The sequence below is a fragment of the Phocoena sinus genome, chromosome 4, assembly GCF_008692025.1.
Source record: "Phocoena sinus isolate mPhoSin1 chromosome 4, mPhoSin1.pri, whole genome shotgun sequence".
In the NCBI taxonomy this organism is placed as follows: Eukaryota; Metazoa; Chordata; class Mammalia; order Artiodactyla; family Phocoenidae; genus Phocoena; species Phocoena sinus.
In genome coordinates this window covers 90,702,874-90,724,898 of record NC_045766.1, presented here as the reverse complement: position 1 = coordinate 90,724,898, position 22,025 = coordinate 90,702,874, and the positions used below count along the sequence as shown (strand labels likewise).

General features: G+C 38.3%; 2 pseudogenes; both read left to right on the top strand.

Moving 5' to 3' along the window:
• The first annotated feature begins 16,934 nt into the window (after positions 1–16,934).
• Positions 16,935–17,331, top strand: LOC116753314 (annotated as a pseudogene).
• A 439-nt stretch (positions 17,332–17,770) lies between these two features.
• LOC116752662 lies at positions 17,771–18,530 on the top strand (annotated as a pseudogene).
• The last annotated feature ends 3,495 nt before the right edge of the window (positions 18,531–22,025 follow it).

The window sequence follows — 22,025 nt, the reverse complement described above, 5'->3', positions numbered from 1 at the left end:
TTTCAGTCTGGAAAAAGTCCCAGGCAGATCAGAACAAGTTACTCACTCTACATATCATCTGGTCCAGACCCTTCATTTCACAGGGAAAGAAGCCAAGGCGCGGAGAACACATCAAGTCAACCAGTTAGTGACCCATGCCACTTGTGCTCTTCTTCTCTTATTTATACAGACTCATTGAGCCTCCAGTTATATTGTAACAAGCTTCATCAATTAGTTTAATTGTTCATCATTTACACTACTCATTAGGATCTGTGTGTAAGGAACCAAATCTCTGTTGCCTTTGTATTTTCAGCAGTAGTCCAGTTCCTGATTTGGTGGTTGCAATTTGATATATGTTTGTTGACTGCCATTGAAGAACTATATTTTGTTGTCTGGGGGAATTGAGGTCTTTATTCAAGTCATATTGGACCAGAACAATGACATATTAAAGATAGAAAGCTGGCAGCTGCACAAAGCAACATCTTCACCAATTTTTCCTTTACTTCCTATATTTTATATACTGAACATGTACAACTTTATAATGAAAAATAAAAAGCATTTTTAAAAGAATAATTATCAGTGCCTTGTGTCCCCCTGATTAACCACAGGGCTTCTGATTCAGGAGGTGAAGATCATGCCATAGGATAAATTACTATCCCAGCTGTCCCTGTTGCCACGCTTCCTGCCAATCCAGCAACAACAGAGCACCTCATTCTCCTCCCTCATTGCCCCTCACCCACTGTCCTCACAAATTACTTGTAGAGACAGAAGAGGGCAACCAGTGAACAGATACTGATGTTTCCTTGACTGTATCAATAAACATCTCCCAGTTCCTGCTCGTATTAAAATCTGAACTGGCAGCGGAAAAAGCTTAAAAATTGATGTAGCACTTGAGATATGAGATTTCAAAGAAGGGAGTTCTTCTCCAGCTGTGCTGCATCTCCACATCTGCCAAAATGCTCATGGTTTGACTCTGTGCATTCCGAGTTACATTCCTCCCTCTTAAAAAGATGAGAACCATGAGCCAGAGCTCATTAAGAAATAGTAAACACTCTGGCTCCCAAGTTGCTGTCTGACACCAAGTAACTTTCTTTGATCAGTAGAAATAGTATATTATATTCACTATAAACCTTTAAGTGGGAGTCACTGCCAAGAAATTCCAACAGAGATGAAAATACCAGAATTCTGAAGTTGACCCACAACTGCTTCCTGATCCCACAGTACACTGTGACTTGAAGAGTTTAATTCATTACTATTTAATTTTGGAAATGTTTCTACACCCACTTAGAAATATCCTTTTTCATTTTTTTTTTCCCTCCTTGAAACTCAGAGTATCATTGTCCTATAACTTGAAACTATACCCTGGGATTATTTTATTATAGTGCAAAAGTAGATTTCCAGAGATCAGTAGGCGACCACTTGTTATTTATTTATTTTCTATATCTATTTTTTTGGCTGTGTCGGGTCTTAGTTGTGGCATCTTTCGTTGCGGTACACAGGCTTCTCATCTAGTTGTGACGTGCAGGTTTTTCTCTCTCTAGTTGTGGCGTGCAGGCTCCAGAGCGCGTGGGCTCTGTAGTTTGCGGCACACGGGCTCTCTCATTGAGGCACGTGAGCTCAGTAGTTGTGGCGCCCGGGCTTAGCTGTCCCGCGGCATGTGCCACAGGCATGTGCACAGCCCGTGATCCAGTGAGTCTACTTGTAGAAATTTATCCAACTGACACTTGAGGAGAAGGCAAAAATATGCAAATCACAATGTGACATTTACCACTGCTTGCAATAATAAAAAAGAAGAGAAAAAAACTAAATAATAAACTGATTAAAGTGTGATATCAAAGCATTGAAATTCTGTTAAAAAGAAACAGGTAAATCTATATCTGCTGATATGATAGAGAAAAATAAATCAGTTTCTCACTGATTTTGACTGTCTGTTAACTGGCTTTAAGCCATCGTCATTACATAAGAAAGGGCATAGGACCGAGGCTGAGAAAAGGGCTCTTGGGGCTGGATCCACATGGCACATTCATAAGAATACTTGGAAGTTTTTGTTACATCAAAGCTGGAAGACTTGCAGGAGAACTTCCTGGCCCACCTGGCACAGCACACTGGGATGGTGTACATTTGATACAGCTGTGCCAAGATCTTGTTCCCCTCTAAGTGGCCAGGCAAGGACCTGCTGCCACCAGCAGTGAGCAGCCTCTTCTATCACTCCAGAGTGCTGCACAAATAACCACTGTTCCAAGTGTACACAGAAGTTTGGGAAGCTGTGGATTTTAGGAACTGCAGAAGTTACCTGGTACTTGTATCACTGCATGTCTCAAAGACTAATTTCCAAAGAAAAGAAAGCAAAATACTGACTGTAGCTAAAGCAACCTATGCAAAAGAATGAAGATTCCTGGGGCTATTTGAACAATTCCTTCATCTTTTACCTTAAAATCACTTTGAAATGCTAAGTGAAAGAAGCCAGACACAAAAGATCATGTAATATATGATTCCATTTATGTAAAATATCCAGAAAAGACATATCTATATAAACAGAAAGCAGATTAGTGGTTGCCTGGGGCTGGGGGTAGGAACAGACTGACTGCAAATGGGCGTGAAGAATCTTTTGGGGATGATGAAAATGTTCTAAAATTGGACTGTGCTGATGGCTGCACAACTCTGCAAATTTATTAAAAATCATTGAATGGTGCACTTAAAATGAGTGAATTTCACAATATGTAAACTATATATCAACAAAGCTCTTAAGAAACACTCTGAAGTAATATTAAACAATTTATAATTTTAGCCATATTACTTAAATTTCTAAACAGAAATATATCTAAGTTATAAAAAGCTTGCAATATTGATATCATATTTTTTCATTAAAAAAAAAGAAGCTATATTTTAAAGAAAGAAAAAAAGTCTTTAGGGGCTTCCCTGGTGGCGCAGTCGTTGAGAGTCCGCCTGCCGATGCAGGGGACACGGGTTCGTGCCCCGGTCCGGGAAGATCCCACATGCCGCGGAGCGGCTGGGCCCGTGAGCCATGGCCACTGAGCCTGCGCGTCCGGAGCCTGTGCTCCGCAACGGGAGAGGCCACAACAGCGAGAGGCCTGCGTACCGCAAAAAAAAGTCTTTAATCTTGAATATGCAAAGAAAATGACTAGGAGGAAATATAACAAATGTTGTTTTTAGTGGGTAAGATTAGAGTTTCCTTGCAGGGAAATTTTTACTTCTCACTTTATGCACTTTTGTACTATCAGGTATTTTTATAGGCAAATATTCCCTTTTAAAAATATACAAATTATCCTTAATGGCTATGTTTTTTTCTTTGGGTCTCAAACAGACTTGTCACCAAGAGTCTCAGAACATAAGTTATTTATAATTAAATATTTCAGTTCCAGAATAAAAAGGTAAAGTATTTGCTGGTTCTGGAAAAAAATGTGATTAAAGATTTAACGCACACTCTCTCGGCAAAACCGCACTACAGTAATGTTTTACAGAGTGTGCTATGTGTTGTATTGATGGTATGCAGACAATTTTAGGTCAGAGGTTGGCAAAGTTTTCTTAAAGAGCTAAATAATAAATATGCTAGTCATCGTGGGCCATTCTGTCTCTGTCTCAACTGCTCTGCTGTTATAGGTCAAAAGCAGCCATGGACGATTCATAAATGAATAGACTTGACTGTGTTTGTTGATTCCTGTATTAGATGGTAGATTAGATCATTTTTTATTTTAACACTTGTCTGACTATGTATTGGAAAACTGTAACTAGCATACCAAGTCCATGAATTCATAAGTATTATTGCTTAGAGTGAGGCTAAATTCATGTAAGTTTTTTAAAGTTTGGAAATTTAAAGAAAATATTGAGTAAATATATAGAACAGAAGGTATCTGGGTATGACAAAAATCATGAAAGATATTTGCAAATGACAAACATTTGGGAAAACTACATTTGAGTATAAACATCCATTTCTTATTAACAATAAATGGTAGAATAAAATCTCTCCAGACTAAGGTAACTCTTATCAGAATCCAACCCAGTACTTGAGGCAAAGCTCCTTGAAAGAAATATCAAACTGTAGACCAAAAATCCTCAAAAGCAGTGATCCTTAACATTTACTGGATCACAGAAATTATGGACCTGTTACCCAGAAAAAAATGCATACTTAAAAACCGAGCTCCCTGCAACACATCCAGAGACTTCAAAATGGTGAAAGAAAAGAGAACATACGCAACAACATCATTCCCAGGTTTTTTCCAGGCACTCCAGCGCACATGACCTGTGCTCAGTGCTGAACTCAGCAAATCAAACAGACAGACCAAGAATACAGTGCCCTTTAGGAACCAGTGCCCTCCTCACATACCAATTGTGATGACACAGGAAACTGTGCAGTGCCAGAATAAAGTACTGTTGCTGCCAAGGACTGCCCCCATTCAATTCAACATTCTGCAGTCCAGGTCAGAAAAAGAACAGAGTTCTAAAGCTCTTGACTCTTCCTCCACTTTCCAAATGCAGCCATAATTTCCAAACTGATAACCTAACCATCATTAGGGGTTTTTTTCCACTTAGCAACATCATAAGTGAGGAAGGGCAGGGGAGGGTATATGGTGGAGAAAAAAGGAGCTAAGATTTTTAAGCACCTACGTTCTAGGTACTCTACATACACTGCTTTACTGAGTGCTCACAACAACTCCACGAGGTAGACATAGTTATTTTCATTTTAGAGAAAAGGAAATGTAAACATTTGTTTAAATTTATCTCCTTTGTCTCCTCAAGATGAAACTTTCATATCAGTAATATTGAACAGTTAATACTGATCTGTAAATATATCTTATTTCGTGCTTCCCTGTTAGCTTTGCTCAGGCTGCTAGAATGTTCTTTCTATATCTGTATTCAACTAAATTGTACTTGGCTTTAAGACTCAGCTTAAGTATGGCTTTCCCTGAGAAACCTTCCCTAACGCCCTCCCCCATTCTCAGTTCACACTCGCCTTGGTTTCAGTTCCACACAACACTACAATTCTACATACTTCCATGGTACACTCATGAAATCGCTGGTTTACTTGCCAGTCTCCCCCAGTAGACTAAAATCTCTGTAAATACAGAGATCATTTCTATTTGACTTCTCTCTTCAGAGCTTTAATACTGTGTCTGACACAAAGTAAGAAATCCATAATCTGCTATATAAAAAAATGAACGAATGAACTGCATTGCCCAATGTCCTATAGCATGTAAATTGTAAAACCAGGATTTGAAACTAGTCTCTCTTTCCATGATACCATAATGTGAGTACAAAAATAAAAAATCAATTAATTATTTACTACTTTACCCTTAGGATATTAAAGGATAGTCCATCAATGACTCAGTTGCTCTAAATTGCCTTGGGAATCCTTCAGGAAGTACCATAAACTAGTTTATAAGGGACAAAAAAAAAATTTTTAATGCCTCAAATCCAATGAAAATTAAAATTCTGTTACATAGAAAAGCTGAGTTTTTCTCAGAATTAAGTTGCCAAAGAACTGGGAAGTGGCAGTGTGGTACTCAAAAACCCATCAAAGTCAGATAACTTTATCCTTGTGAGGTCCCTCTAACCTCACAGCAGGACATTCTGTCGTTCCATTTTTAGCAAACCCTCAGTAAGGTCCCGAGGTGGAAGCTGCTTCATCTCAAGTTGCCTCTTCGAGATTTCCCGAGAGTAGTTCACAATCCCTGAGCACCCAAGAATCTATATATACCCGCTGTCTGACTAGGAAACAAGCTGAGCTCACACTGAATACCAAGTTGTTATTCCTGCTTCTCTTCAGTTATTTTTCAGATAGTTCTATGGTCTGGAATGTGGTTGGGGCCTGGTGGCCTTTGCCAAAGTGAATCTGCACCCTACCGGGGCACAAGCGCTCAGCTGCAGCTGATACCACCATGCTAAGCCCTGTGTCCCAAACAAAAGTTTAGGGGCTGACACTGGGCAACGAGAAGCTACTGCAAGGTTATAAACAAAACAGTGATCAGATTGATGCTTGAAATATTCTACTTGTATCATCATCATCATCACTATTACTGTTATTACCTCTACAATAAAGTATTCTCATGCACATTCTATATGCTTCACGAGAGAGAAAGTGCAGTTACAGCTGGTATACATGAAACAAACTTCAGGAGACATATAGAGATGCATTAGAAGGCTGAAGCAACATCTATCATGTGTGTCAGGAAGGAAAAATGATAGACAAATGTTGCTTTAGATTACTGTAGTCTACTGAACTGACAAAATTAAAAAGTATGTGTTGCAGGTCTACTGTGTGCAAAGCATTGTGCCAGATGCCGCTCTACCTATCTGTAGAGAGAAATGAAGAGTTTAGTTGGCTTCTCAGGCAAGAACTCTGGGGAAATTTTTTTAGTAACATCACCATTGTCTAACGTCTTATGCTTTTCTGCTTCAATTTTTTTAAGACACCGTTAGCGGACTCGTAAATAATTAAATATAAAAAATCTTCTGCTATTTTTGTGGGGAATATACTTTTTTTCAGTGACCAAAATATTAATATCTACTCTCTATGGATTTGGTTTTGAGTATCAAGGTATGTGAGAAATCCAATTATTAATCAGAAGGTTATGTGTACAGCATATATCCAGAAATAACTGGCTAATTTTAAAGACTATTATACAAAACATTAAACTATATCTGCTCCCAAATTACCTACAGACCAAATACACCCATGCCTTTAAAACTCAGGATCTCTCTTCTTTTAATATAGATGTCAACTCCTTCCAATCAATCAGCCTTTGTTAAAAGTGACCACAAACACCATTATACCACGTAATGTAAGTTGCAGTACAATTAAATAAATTACAGTTTTCATTTATATTCCCATTATGCCTCCTTGAGGATATACCCTGTTCAACTTCACTGGACTTAGGCATTACTCAACTCTATAACAGCAACACATTTAGAAACCAACTCCTTGTATGGATCATGGTCACAAATGCAGTTAATTCATTTAATAAGCATTTACTGCACATACGTGCTGGATATTGTTCTAGGTACTAGAAATTCAAGCAAAGATGCTGTTGAGACAAACATGTAGAAGATAAATACAGTTAGTGTGGCATGTACTCTGATAGAAGGAAGTGCCTCAGAAGGATACCTAATCAGACGTGAGCAGTCAGGAAGCCTTCCTGGTCTTAAAGAAACAGTAGAAAGTAACCAGTTGAAAAATCATGCCAAGCTCATCCACAGTGAGCTAGTTAAAAAGAAAAAAAAGTTTCCACTCAATGGGCAGTCTTTTTTTGACTTTGACCTCCACGGGCAGTCCCTATGGAAGACACCATTAGCAGCAAATACCCTATTCACCTACAGGTCTATAATCTAATTAAGATAGTACATTTAAAATGATGCTTTTAGCAGCAGAAAACCTGTGATCAAGCCCTAGATTTGCCACTTACTATTTGTGTGATTTGGGACAAGTTAGTGTCTCAAAGCCTCAAGTTTATCATCTGCGTAATGGATAATAATAGTATATACTTCACATGTTGCTATAAAGGTGAAATGAAATAATGCAACTAAAGCCCTTAGGCCAAGCCGGAGAACTCAAAAAATGTTAGCTACCACAAAAACATTAATATGATTAATCTTATGGTGAGTGTACAAGTATTCAAAAGAGCAAGCAATCATTTTCAAATGTGTCTATTTTAAAAAGATTTAGCAGTGACACTGAGGTTTGACTTAACACGTGAAGGCAGCATGAAAAAGTTTCTACATGGTGGAATCAACAGCAAAAGTCAAAATAATGATGATTTGTCCAGGGGGGAATGAGAAGACAATTTTGACTCTGAGTAGAGTTTGTATAAGAAAATAGAAGTAAGACTTGAAAGGTAAGCTGGTAGCAGGTTACAAAAGTCCTTCAAACAAGTTCGAGCTTTGTCCTGTACAATGACGGGGACTGAAAGTTTTTGTTCAATAAAGTAAAATGACCAAAGCAGTACTTTATAAGAAAAACTGGAAAGGGGAGAAAAGTTAGACAAACTGGTTAGGATGTGACTGCAGTACACCTACTTCATGGCAATGAAGACATACCTTGGAGCAGTGACAAGTAGAAAGATGGAGACAAAAAGCATTTTGAAGGATAAATAAACAAGACATACTCACTGAATGCAAGTACTGGTCACAGTCCTAATCTAAAAAATATTGTCAGGCCACATTTTCCTATGAGCACTTAAGTCTCTGAATTCAAGTTATGAAATTCCAGAGACATGTTGATTCTTCCAGATAGTTTAATGGGTGATATGGATATTTTGCTCACCATGAGCATTCAATCAGTATTGGTGCTCATAATAATGATCTATATTTGTACACCCATGTTCATAGGAGCATTATTCACACTAGCCAGAAGGTGGAAGCAACCCAAATGTCCACCAATGGATGAATGGACAAACAAATGTTATATATACATACAATAGAATATTATTCAACCCTAAAAAGGAATGGAATTCTGATTCATGCTACTATATGGATGAACCTTAAAGATTATTATGTTAAGTGAAACAAGCCAAACACAAAAGGACAAATAACATTATGATTCCACCTGTAAGAGGTACCTAGTTATCAAATTCATAGAGACAGAAAGTAGAATGGTAGTTGCCAGGGGCTTGGGGAAAGGAAAATGGGCAGTAACTGTTTAATGGGTACAGAGTTTCAATTTTAGATGATAAAGTTCTGGAGATAGATATTGGTGATGGCTGCACAACAATGTGAATATATTTATTGCTACTTAACTGTCTACTTAAGAATGGTTAAAATGTTTAAAATGAGTATTACTCAGCCATAAAAAGGAATGAAATAATGCCATTTGCAGCAACATGGATGGACCTAGAGATTATCATACTAAGCGAAGTCAGACAGAGAAAGACAAATATCACATGACACCGCTTACAAGTGGAATCTAAAAAAAAATGATACAAATGAACTTACTTATAAAACAGAAATAGACTCACAGACATAGAAAGCAAATTTATGGTTACCGAAGGGGAAGACCGGGGAGGGATAAATCAGGAGTTTGGGATTAAAATATACACACTACTATATATGAAATAGATAATCAACAAGGACCTACCTTGAAGTATAGGGAACTATACTCAATATCTTATAATAACCTATAATGGAAAAGAATCTAAAAAAGGATACATATATATGTGTATATATATACATAAATATGTAAAAACTGAATCACCTGAAACTAACACATTGCAAATCAACTATATTTCAATAAAAAATTTAAAAAAGAATGATTAACATGGTAAATTTGGGGTTACCTACATTTTACCACAATAAAAAAAAAATAATGTAGATCTAATGCCCTGAGAAACAGCATGCTCACTCAAAACAAGAGAAAGGTAAAGGCTGCCAACCCACTTAGCCTATAGCTGCTCAGCCAAAAAAGATACCCATCCCTCCCCAGGTCAGACACCATTCGCTGGCTTGTCCAACTGAAGAAAGGAAGAGGAAAAAATATCAACCATCATCTATATCAAAATGATAATGGTAGCACAATGGCGCATGCCTCTCTGCTTTTCAACTGCCCTGGTCTGACACTAAAGGAAAAAAGGAGAAGTCACTTCATCAGTCAAAGCAATCCTTCACCTTGGTACTTCCACTTGATGACAAATTTCCTGGAGAAAGGAAAAGTAACTTGCCTATCTCGGTGCCCTTAAGTCCAGAGCCACGACAAATGCTCCACAGACACATTCACTGAGCTTTGAGGGACTAAAATTACTTAATATACTTCTATCAATTAAATTCTCCCAAGTGGATACCATGACCAGCACTATACTAGATGTAATACAAATATAGCAGTATAAGATATGGTCTCTGCCTTTTAAGATCATATAACCTACTTGAGGGAACAAGAATCATACAATGATATAATAATGAACAATACAACACAGAATATAATTAGGTGCTAAATTGTGTAGTACAGACTATAAAGTACTCTAGGAGGTCATAAAAATGTCTAACACCTTGTTGAAATGAATAATGGGTCAGGAAATCTTTACTCACTGCCCTCTTGTAGGAGCAAGCAGAGAAACCTATAAAATGAACTGAAGGGTTATAAAAATATCCATCAGGGACTTCCCTGGTGGCACAGTCCTTAAGAGTCCACCTGCCAAGGCAGGGGACACGGGTTCAGTCCCTGGTCCAGGAAGATCCCACATGCCGCAGAGCCACTAAGCCCGTGCGCCACAACTACTGAGCCTGCACTCTAGAGCCCGCAAGCCACAGCTACTGGGCCCGTGAGCCACAACTACTGAGCCCACGTGCCACAACTACTGAAGCCCACACGCCCTAGAGCACGTGCTCCACAACAAGAGAAGCCACCACAATGAGAAGCCCGTGCACCGCAACAGAGTAGATGCTGCTCGCTGCAACTAGAGAAAGCCGTGTGCAGCAACAAAGACCCAACAACCCAACACAGCCATAAATAAATAAATAAATAAATAAAATATTAAAATATATATCCATCATATTTAATTTTATGTGTAATACAACTCCTCTGCCAAACAGTCCCTTACTTTTTTTCCAAATTTGCTTTTTCTCTCAGCTTTGTTTACAAGTAACTAGAAAATACTTCAAAGGAAAATAAATAAACGTGCCAACAACCATTTGAAAGAATGTGTAAATTACCATGAAACAGAGGTACTCAATAAAAAAATTAGTAAATTCAGCCTTTGTAAAAACTAAACCTTTCATTTCAAAGCTTGATTTGTTCAGACAAAGCCAAGAAGAAATAACTATACAGAGTTCCCTCCATCCCATATGAGGGTTAATGAGATCCAAGGACAATTGTATTCATTTAGCATCAGAATCCAGACCATCTGCTTTAAAAATGAGAATTTCACAACTCTCTACATGTCAGATCAAAACAGACTTTGTTTCTATAAAGACTCAAACTGTGAGTGTGTATATCTTTTTGTTCTGGCCAACTTCAAACATTAAAAGTTGTACGGGTATGTAGTTTAAGCAGAGCGTTGAAGAAGCAAAGCTTTAAATTCTATTTCCTAGGCTGCCAGTGACTATAATCTCTCTGTATCACCTTCTTCATCCCTTCTCCCTAAGCAGCAATCAAACATATTTTGCTCCATCAGAATTGAGTAAATATACGGCTACCTGGTATTTCTCAGTCAACTCTCAGTCCTACATAATATTGGCAAGAGTGCTTTGGGTAATATATTGCTGTATAAAAAACTCACTCACAATTCTGTGGATCAGGAATTAAGAAGGACTCAGCTGAGTGGTTCATCTCATCTACCTGATCCAGCTGGTAGCTAAGGCCAGAAGATCAATATTCAAGATGGTCTCCTCACTTAAATGTCTTGCAACACTCTTGCTTTATTCTTTCTCTCTCTCCCTCTCAAGCTCCTTACCAGCCCATTCTTCTCTCCTCTCTCTCCTCTCTCTCCCCTCTCTCTCCTCTCTCTCCCCTCTCTCCTCTCTCCTCTCTCTCTCCATTTGGTATGTCATCCTCCAGGAAGGGCGAGGACTAGGGTAAGGCAAGAAGAGGTGTCTTGGCCACAAAATTTAAGGGGGCACTAATTCTCAAGTGCTGCCCCAGTACTTACTGACCCCTGAGAATGAGTGCCTTCTTAAGAGTGAATCTCCCAGAGTGCAAAATTTAAGGAGGTGCTCACTCTCAGTATTATGCAAGTACACCTGAGAGCGAGTGTCTCCTTAAATTTTGCACCCTAGAAAACCCACTTGCCTCACCCCAGCCCTGGCTCTACCTCTAGGGCCTCTCCATATGGCTTGGAAGCACCAAATGGAGACACACCACAGCACAGTGGTCTCAGGGGAGTCACACCTCCTACATCATGACTATCTTCCAAGAGGTAAGGGAGTTAAAGCTGCTGGGCCAAGAAAAGTCTTTGCATATAACTGGTACGTGGTGTCACTTTCACCCTATTCTATTGGTCAAAGTAGTCACTGGCTCTGCCCAAGTTCATGGATAGAGAAACAGACATCAACTATTGATGAGGGTGTAAGGAGGTCTCGTTGCAGAAGAGCAAGTGGTATGAGAGACACTGTTGGAGCCACCTTTGGAAAATACACTCTTCCCCATCTTCCTCTATAAATTTTTGTTCATGTTATTCCTGGAACATTGCAACATACTCCTCATTAATATCCTAGCCTCTAAACTTCATCTTCAGTTCAGTATACTGAAGCATAATGCTTGCTGCCAGACCTTCCTGTAATAAGTATCTTATCAGTACCCTTGCTTAAATTGTCCAGTGATTCCACTGGCTTATAAATAAAACCCCAACTATTCTACCCGTCATTTAAAGTGTTCCATGATTTAGTACCGTCTCACCTGTTGTTGGTTAAATTGTGTTACCCAGAAAGATATGTTCAAATCCAAACCCCCAGTACCTGTAAATATGACTTTATTTGGAAATAGCATCTTTACAGGTCATCAAGTTAAGATGAGGTTCTGCTGGATTAGGTTGGGCCCTAATGCAATGACTGGTGCCTTTATAAGAAAAAGAGATCTGGACAAAGAGACAAGAGGAGACACAGGAAAGAAAGTCATGTGAAAACACAGACAGACTGCAGTGATGCATCTACAGGCCAAAGAACGCCAAGGATTGCCAGGAGCCACCAAAGCTCGGAGGAAGCAAGGAAGGATTCTTCTGTGGAGCCTTCAGAGGGAGTATGGCCTTGCCAACACTTTGATTTTGGACTTCTGACCTCCTAAGAGAGAACAAATTTCTGTTGTTTTAAGCTACAAAGTTTGTGGTAATTTGTCATGGTAGCCCTAAGAAACTAACACACTACCCATCTAATTCTAACCCACACTACTGCCAAACACTCCGCATTTATTTAAGCATAGTTCTCTTCCCTGTTCCCATCTTCCGATTAATTACTGCATCTCTCTTTGTCCTTTCCTTCTACTAAAAGGAACAAAGCAAAGCAGTGCACACACCTATAAATTGTGGCTGAGTTATAACTGGCATCTTCTGGCACTCTGCTAGGCAGGGCTACTTGTCCCAAACACTGAGTCAGAGTACACCTGGTATAAAGAGAGTTCCACACATTTGTTAACTTAAATAAAAATGTTAAGAAGATATTAAGGTTTTTTAGTAAGTGCTTAGAGTTATAAGTAGAACAATTCTTTCCCTGTCATATTCTTTGTTCATCAAAAAGAAACATAATGTTTAAGTGAGACAATAATTTATAAAAATGGATTGTGCAAAACTATAGAAGTCCTTCCTCTGCCTGTCAGTCACCTCTTAGCTGTCAGAAAATGTATGAATTACAGTGGCTTTAACCAACTGGACCAAACATGACTTCCAAATCGTAATTCAATAACCCAGAACTCTAGCAAGGTAGCCTCATTATAGTTCCCATTTGGAATGTCCGATACAGTATATGAAGAGCTCCTCAAGAAATCAAGGAGGTCACTTATCCTTTTCCCAAAAATACTTTACATGGTAACTTGTGCAAAATAAATACAATACTTTTTAATACAGTACAAAATGAACGCTCAGAGAGATTTGAGGGACAGAATCTGGAATGCAGGAAGTGATCATACTACTGTATCCTGCAGTGGTCAGTATACATCTGGAGCCCTGAATACCCAGTGGCTACCACACCTTTAAAGGTAAGTAGATGACCTGGAAGGCACTAATGGGAGCAAGAGGGAGAAGAGGCTTGAGAAACAGCAGATTTATACAGTGATGTTTAACTTGAAGAACAGAAGTTTCTGAAAAACCTTAATTACCTTAATAAGTAAGAAGGACCTTTCTATCACAGAATCAGACTTATTTTTTGTGCCCCAAAGAGTAAAGCTAACACCAATAAATGAAAGTTACAGGAAGACAAATTTTGATTTGTCTTAAAAGAGATTCCTAAAAATCAAGTTAGTTATTGTGAATTGTCCCTGGAAATGTTCATGCAAAGACTTGCAACTACTTGACAATAGTATCTTGGTTATCTTTACAGCCCTAGTGCATAGCAGAGATACTCCCATGTAATAACTGACTAATATGTATTTGATAAATCAAGGGAAATTCAAACAGACCCTTCTAAACCTAGGATACCAGTATTTTGGGATTCCAAAAGAAACTCAACTACGAGACACTATTTTCCTTTCAATGGGTCACATTATCATAATTTTCTTTATGCTGGATGCATACCCCTCAGGAAAATAAAGAAGGACCCCAAACATCTCAGTATGGATATCCAAGGTAATACCACATAGTAATAAGTGTAAAATGTTAAACACTTAAGTTCAAAAGTTCAAATACATATATTTACACATATACTTAATCCCTCTAAAATTCCCCTTATTCAAGGCAAAAGTGAGCTGCAACTTATCAAACCTTTACCACACACATTAATCTCAGTGCTTTCATATTCATTTAAAAGCATTTCTTGAATGCTGACCATATGCCAGACATGTCTAACACTGTCAACCAGTTTAGTGAGGTAGGGATTAATATCTTCACTTGAAGGCCAAAGGAGTTATGCAACTTGTCCAAGTTCAGGCCACCATTAGCCCATACAGAGCATTTGTGCAAACAAAAAAAACAAGGTACCTCTTCCTCAAGACATTTTACTTCCATTTGCCAGAAAATGTATCATAATATACTAATTTTATCTGAACAAGAAACTTGACTGCCCTCTGCCATAAAATTGTCTCAGTAAATATTCAAATTGATAAGTCTATGATATAAACAGTGTGCACCTTAGGTCAGTTTCTCTGTACAGTGCACAATTTACTCAATGGTAAGTGACAATCCCATCAGTCCCATATGAGATCTAATAAACGTAGCATCAGGGATTTTACTCTGAAGTACTACCATTAACTCCCTCCCTAAATGGGAATCATCAAGAATTTCATGTGAATTACATAATCCTCTGGCTGCATATGATTGCTGTCTCCTTTCTGCACTGTTTCATACTCAAAGCACTTCTGAAATGTATTTAGGTGGACATAAACCCACTGAAAACACAGAAAGCAACAAATGCTAGATGAACGAGAAGGGTTCCTCAGAAAGCTCATCATCAGCATCTCCCAAATAAGAACTGCTTCTCTAAAGCCTGATTTTTACCTACCAGGCAAATTGAAAAATATTATTGATTAATATAAAGTAACTGTTCTCATAAATGTCAAGCAAATACTCACTTGGAACCTGAAGACCTTAATTATAACAAAAATGATTTTAATCAGATTCCACTAAGAGGGAATCTTAGTGCTTCAGATCAAAGTCAAGCCAAAGTGCTTCAGATCAATGTTCAGTCTAATTCTGGAAGAAAGATATTTAGATAACAAGGGTTTTTACGAAAAGATGTTGCCTCTTCCTAGAGGAAGATATTCCAGTGTGAAACGGCCCTGACACCCAGTGAAAATAAAAATGTCTTCAGAAAGAACAATGTTATGTTTGTGTATGTGGTGCTTTAAATTCATCCAAACCTCCCCTGTTGGGTCTCTATTATGTTTCAAGTTTTGTGTCAGATGCTGAGAACACACTGATGATCAAATCCAGACCATGCTCTGCTCTCATTCCAGCAGGCAAAATTAATGTAAAAAAGGAAAGTGTGACAACTGCTACAATAGAGATCTAGACAAAATGTAACAGACCCACTTGCTCTTGCCTTGATTTGTTCTCTGAACATGATTTCTTGGAATTTAGGTAAATAGAGCTCACAAAATTTTAAGTATGCTTTATAATTAACGTAAAGACCAATCACTATCATCATATCTGGCACACAGTAAATACATAATAGATGTGGAATGAATAAATAAATGAACTTTCCAGCTTACAAATTAGAGTTGGGCCATAAGCAAACATCCCCATCAATTATAAAAGAAGTGTTCATGAATACAAAATATTTTTAAAAAGCCAGAAGCCTAAGGCAATTTGAATTGAGAGAAGAGACCATTTAAAATACAAACCTCATACTGACCAGCCTAAAACATACATAAATTATTTCCTATACCTCTTAGGCTATTTAATGATATATTTTTAGCATCTCAGCAGCACATTTATTTTCATTTTCCAAGTCATGTGGGCTATTGTTTTTGTCCTAAATCCCAACCATATCTATCAATATGGCTTTGGCAAGAGTGATCAATTATGAGGAGCTCTAATAATTTCCATTGTTTTCAGCCATCCAGACAGAGATCTGGGTTTCAAAGCAAAACAGAGACAGGGACAGAGACAGGCAGATTGCTTCCTGTACAGAGGGGGATCTATATTCATGAATTCCAACTTTTTGGTGGATAATTTGAGAAGGTCTGTACCTTCAACAGTTTCAACCACTCCACCCTATACTAACCAAGCTTCCCCAAAGACACGTCACTGAAATAGAAGCAAGACGCTATCTACCTTACTTTTTCTTCTAATTCTGTGCTTTCGGACTTTTTATTCCTCTCACATTCTATTATAAATAACTCGAGGATGGAACACAGTCTGTGCTGTTCTCCCTCATCAGCACCTAGTCCAGCACCATATGCAATGAAGCACTTATAAAATGCCTTGTGACGACTGACTAGACATGAAGCCACCGCACATATGAAACTCAGAAGCTTTTTTTTAAACATGCTTTTAGGCAATGCCTGATGTGAAGAAGAGTCACAAAACACTAAAATTAAAAGAAGCCTTTACGCTATTTAAACTACAGTTCCTGTCAACTATTTGTTGAACCCTGTGAGCTTCTTCCATACTAATTTCCACACGACCACTTACCAGAAAACAGTTCCAAACTTTCTAGGCGGAGTCCATGGGTTGAGACGGGAAAGAAAGGAGAACATAAACCTACTCTACAGCTTGCACCCTCCGGCCCGGTACGAAGGCGGTGCGCCTGCACACCAGCGGGTGACTCCCTGGCCTTTCCCTCAATTTCTCCTCCTGCAGGGCACTCGGCACTCAGGAGGCCGAGCTGCCAGCAAGACGGGCCCAAGATTGTCTACAGCCACAGAAAAAATGGTGGAAAAGTCACCCTTGCCATTTCCAGAAACAGCGATCTATGGCTTTCTTTGCTGTTAAGCTCCCAATTTTGGTGCACACTATATCTCATGTGGCCTTTTATTCCTGAATCTTGGTTGAACACCTTAGGCTTAACCTATCGGCCTCACAAATATCAGGCAGTTGCATTGCCTGTCTACCTCATTATTACTATAGCAATCCGTTACATAGTCTTATTTGGAATAAACATGATGAGTACCTCCCCACTCAACTCCATTCATGTAATCACAGATAACAATGCTAAACATCAACAGAAGAAATACCAAGAGGCCATCTAGCATTAGAAGATATTTCTATTAGTGAAATAAACTAAATATTCCTTCTTGCAACCAAAGAACTTTACACCAAAAACTGAATTGTATGTAGACTAACACCAAGCATTTATTATTTTTGACATAATATTGATAATTATTTTGACTATCTTTCTTATTAATATCCAGTATTGAAATGTAAAAAAAAAAAAGTTAGTTGAATGTCTCTTAGATTAAGTTCCATTCATATTGTAAATGTTCTCAAATATTAGACATTAATGGAATACTGCATTACTAGATATAGATAACTTCATAGTACAACTACATATAGATACTATATATGAAAACTACATATATAGAATACTCTATAGTATACTTGCAGAGAAGATCCACTTCTCAGTAACCCAATGAAATTCTGGAACCACTTATGCTGACAGTTTTCTTAGATATTGGCATTCAATACAATTTAAGTAGAACAATTAAACAGGAGCAGACAATTTGGGTTACACCATTAACGTGGCAAAAAGCATGTTCCAATATACTATGAATTTTGTACAGTGAAACACTGATAAGTTAGTTCTTGATTCAAAAAGAAAATAAGATTCAGCTTCCTTTTGAAAAACAGGCATCATCATTGCTCGCTACCTATCTTCAGGTTTCTACCAAATCTTCAATAGGTTGCATGTACTCAGATCTGATAAGAATTGCACAGGCAGAAATGTTGAAAATTCATATGTTTTGGCAACTTACGATAATCATTAAAAAGAGATTCAGGAGCGGCAGAGTCAAGATGGAGGAGTACACGGCACAAGCCTTGCCCCTGGCGCAATGTGGACGACTGTGGTGGGGTCTTTACGATGGGAGCCATAGGTGGTGGGATCTTTCAAGCAAAGGTTTTCTCAATTCTCGGGTGGGAGTAAACCACAGACTATGAGGGAATCTGACAGCTATTAGAACCAGGGCTCTGCAGTTGGGAGGTAGCTTTGCAGTTTGGGGAGGTCTGTTTTCCATGATTGACTGCAGTATGGTTCATGTCAGAGGGAAAGAAGACCCCTGGAACTGCACCACGAGTGGTGCCTTAACAGGAGCCATCCTGGTAGCAAGAAATGGACCAGTGGCCATGGTTGGGTCAGCCACGATGGGTGGCATTCTGCTAGCTCTCATCAAAGGAGCTGGTATCTTGTTAACCAGATTTGCCTCTGCCCAGTTTCCCAACAGCCCTCCGTTTGCTTAAGACCCCTCCCAGCTGCCTTCATCCCAGTTACCATCCTCACCTTTTAGGGACTATCAACAATACCAATAGGACCTCTCTCCCAGGACTTCTTAAACAGAATGAGCTGCGGTTCAAGGAAGGATTTCAGAAGATCAAGTTCAGTCTGTTTTTAAAACTGTAGGTGGGACAACTATGGCCAAATAGGCTATGAAGAGACATTTAGCACCTTTTTCTATTTAAGGGAACGTGGGAGATCAGTGGAACAGAATAGAAAGCCCAGAGATAAACCCATGCACATATGGTCACCTTATTTTTGATAAAAGAGGCAAGAATATACCATGGAGAAAAGACAGCCTCTTCAGTAAGTGGTGCTGGGAAAACTGGACAGCTACATGTAAAAGAATGAAATTAGAACACTCCCTAACACCATACACAAAAATAAACTCAAAATGGATTAAAGACCTAAATGTAAGGCCAGACACTATAAAACTCTTAGAAGAAAACATAGGCAGAACACTCTATGACATAAATCACAGCAAGGTCCTTTTTGACCCACCTCCTAGAGTAATGGAAATAAAAACAAAAATAAACAAATGGGACCTAATGAAACTTAAAAGCTTTTGCTCAGCAAAGGAAAATACGAAAACAAGATGAAAAGACAACCCTCAGAATGGGAGAAAATACTTGCAAATGAAGCAACTGACAAAGGATTAATCTCCAAAATTTACAAGCAGCTCATTCAGCTCAATATCAAAAAAACAAACAACCCAATCCAAAAATGGGCAGAAGACCTAAAGAGACATTTATCAAAAGAAGATACACAGATTGCCAATAAACACATGAAAGGATGCTCAACATCACTAATCATTAGAGAAATGCAAATCAAAACTACAATGAGGTATCACCTCACACCAGTCAGAATGGCCATCATCAAAAAATCTACAAACAATAAATGCTGGAGAGGGCGTGGAGAGAAGGGGACCCTCTTGCACTGTTGGTGGGAACTTAAATTGATACGGCCACTATGGAGAACAGTACGGAGGTTCCTTAAAAAACTAAAAATAGAACTACCATACAACCCAGCAATCCCACTACTGGGCATATACCCTGAGAAAACCATAATTCAAAAAGAGTTATGTACCACAATGTTCATTGCAGCTCTATTTACAATAGCCAGGACATGGAAGCAACCTAAGTGTCCATCAACAGATGAATGGATAAAGAAGATGTGGCACATATATACAATGGAATATTACTCAGCCATAAGAAGAAATGAAATTGAATTATTTGTAGTGACCTAGAGTCTGTCATACAGAGTGAAGTAAGTCAGAAAGAGAAAAACAAATACCGTATGCTCACACATATATATGGAATTTTTTTTTAAAAAATGGTTCTGATGAACCTAGTGGCAGGACAGGAATAAAGATGCAGACGTAGAGAATGGACTTGAGGACACGGAAGGGGCAAGGGTAAGCTGGGACGAAGTGAGAGAGTGGCATGGACATATATACACTACCAAATGTAAAACAGATAGCTAGTGGGAAGCAGCCACATAGCACAGGGAGATCAGCTCGGTGCTTTGTGACCACCTAGAGGGGTGGGATAGGGAGGGTGGGACGGAGGCTCAAGAGGGAGGGGATATGGGGATATATGTATATGTATAGCTGATTCACTTTGTTATAAAGCAGAAACTAACACACCATTGTAAAGCAATTATACTCCAATAAAGATGTTTAAAAAAAAAAAAGATTCAAGTACTTACATGGTGGAATTTTTGTGTTCTAGTTTTTCTCATTTAAAAAGTTTCTTATTATCCCTTAGAGTTTGAATACAAAAAATATATTTCTAATACTTCCATCTAGGTCTATATAAATTCCCCTTAATTTCACTCTTTTCCTCTGTTGAAATCAAATGTGCATCTAGTTTACATAAGGCACAGGATAGTACTAAGGCAACTAGTAAGTGCTCATATTTCATTCAGTGCTGGAGTACTAGGGGTTGTGCAAAGATAAATAAAAAGGACAATCAGCTTTCCTGATTTGTAATTTAAACAAAATGAACAAATAAAATAAAATAGTAAAGAGAAGAAATGGAATGACACGGAACGGAATGAAAGGGAATAAAATGATAAAGTGAAAAGGAAGGGGAAATTATTTTTCTACTCTTGGCTCCTTCTTATGTGATTATCATACTGTTGTTCTACATTTTGCTAAACTACTATAAAAAGCTTAAAGGCAGAGTCTATCATATTTTTCACCATATCTTTAACATCTGCCATAGTGGAAAATACACATTTAAGTGAGTAAGTAAACAGTAAAATATCACACAGGAGAAACAAAATTCTATAAGCACTAAAACCAACACTGTGAACGTAACTACCTCAAGTATTAAGGAATCAGCTTATTGTTATCTGAGATAAATGATGTAAATATTTTCTCAAATTTTTATCTTAGAATTCATCATTTGTGCCTTTGAGGTGGGGACTTCAGAAGTTAGAAACGACATTCTTAGTGGTATTTACAGCCAAAACTAAATCTTTCAACAGTAGTTCAGGCTGGATTTCTAGGTTTATCATAACAGGATGTAATTTTGTATATAAATATGCATGTGATTTTCTAAATATTAAAAGATTCTTCTCTAGTCATGTTCCTCATGGAGAAAGAGTCTAAGCAAAAACAAAATGCTAAAACAAGGCCCCTAGTTTTTAAATTGCTTTTACTGAGTGGAGGGGATCCTGGCACCTAATTACCTAATCCCACTGGAAGAACTGGCATGCAGGAACTAGCAGCCCATGGTTGCTAGAGTTATGAAACCTGGAAAAAATAACATGAAACTGCTATGCTCAAACACACATATTTGCACATGGGCTGACTTTCATCCAGTAGACAGCCCAGACCTCTTTAGAAATTGCAGAGTAAATCAGGAAATTAGCTCCAAGTATTATATGCTTCTACTCTGCTTCAGGGGCCCCAATTCACATCATAATGGTTCTGAGAAGTTTTCATGACCAAACCCAAGAACAAGGAGGCAGAAGACCTGAAGGTTCGCAAATGACTCATCCACCCTCTTCTGTGGAGACAAAACAGTTTCTATCCAACACCCTCAGAGGAATGCGAATGATCTGTTCAGGACTGAACTGCTTTACCCTCGCTGTATGTAAATTACTCATTACCCTCTCCTTTTGCACATTTTGCCCTCCATTTTCCCTGCTTACTTCACCACTTTTTCTCCGAGCTACCTCAATTGCCTTGTGCTTTGCTCTCTTCAGAAACTTAAAAAGGAAACTAGATTCATTAGCCAAATAACAGAATCATACATTTCTTTTTGATATATTGGGGAGTAGGGAAGATGCTTTGGGATTTCTCTGATATTCAGCTTTTTAGAAAACAATTCCTTAAATTATTGTTTTAAATACTTGAACTGCTTCATCTAACTTTCTCTGATAGCACGCTAAATTAGACTAAAACATGGAACGTTTTGAAAACCTATTTCTGTTGTCAGTGCTTCCATACGAACAGCAGGGGGCAATAGCACACCAAGAATTGTGGAAACTGTCTCAGGCTCTAAGAAACACTGTTGAATTGC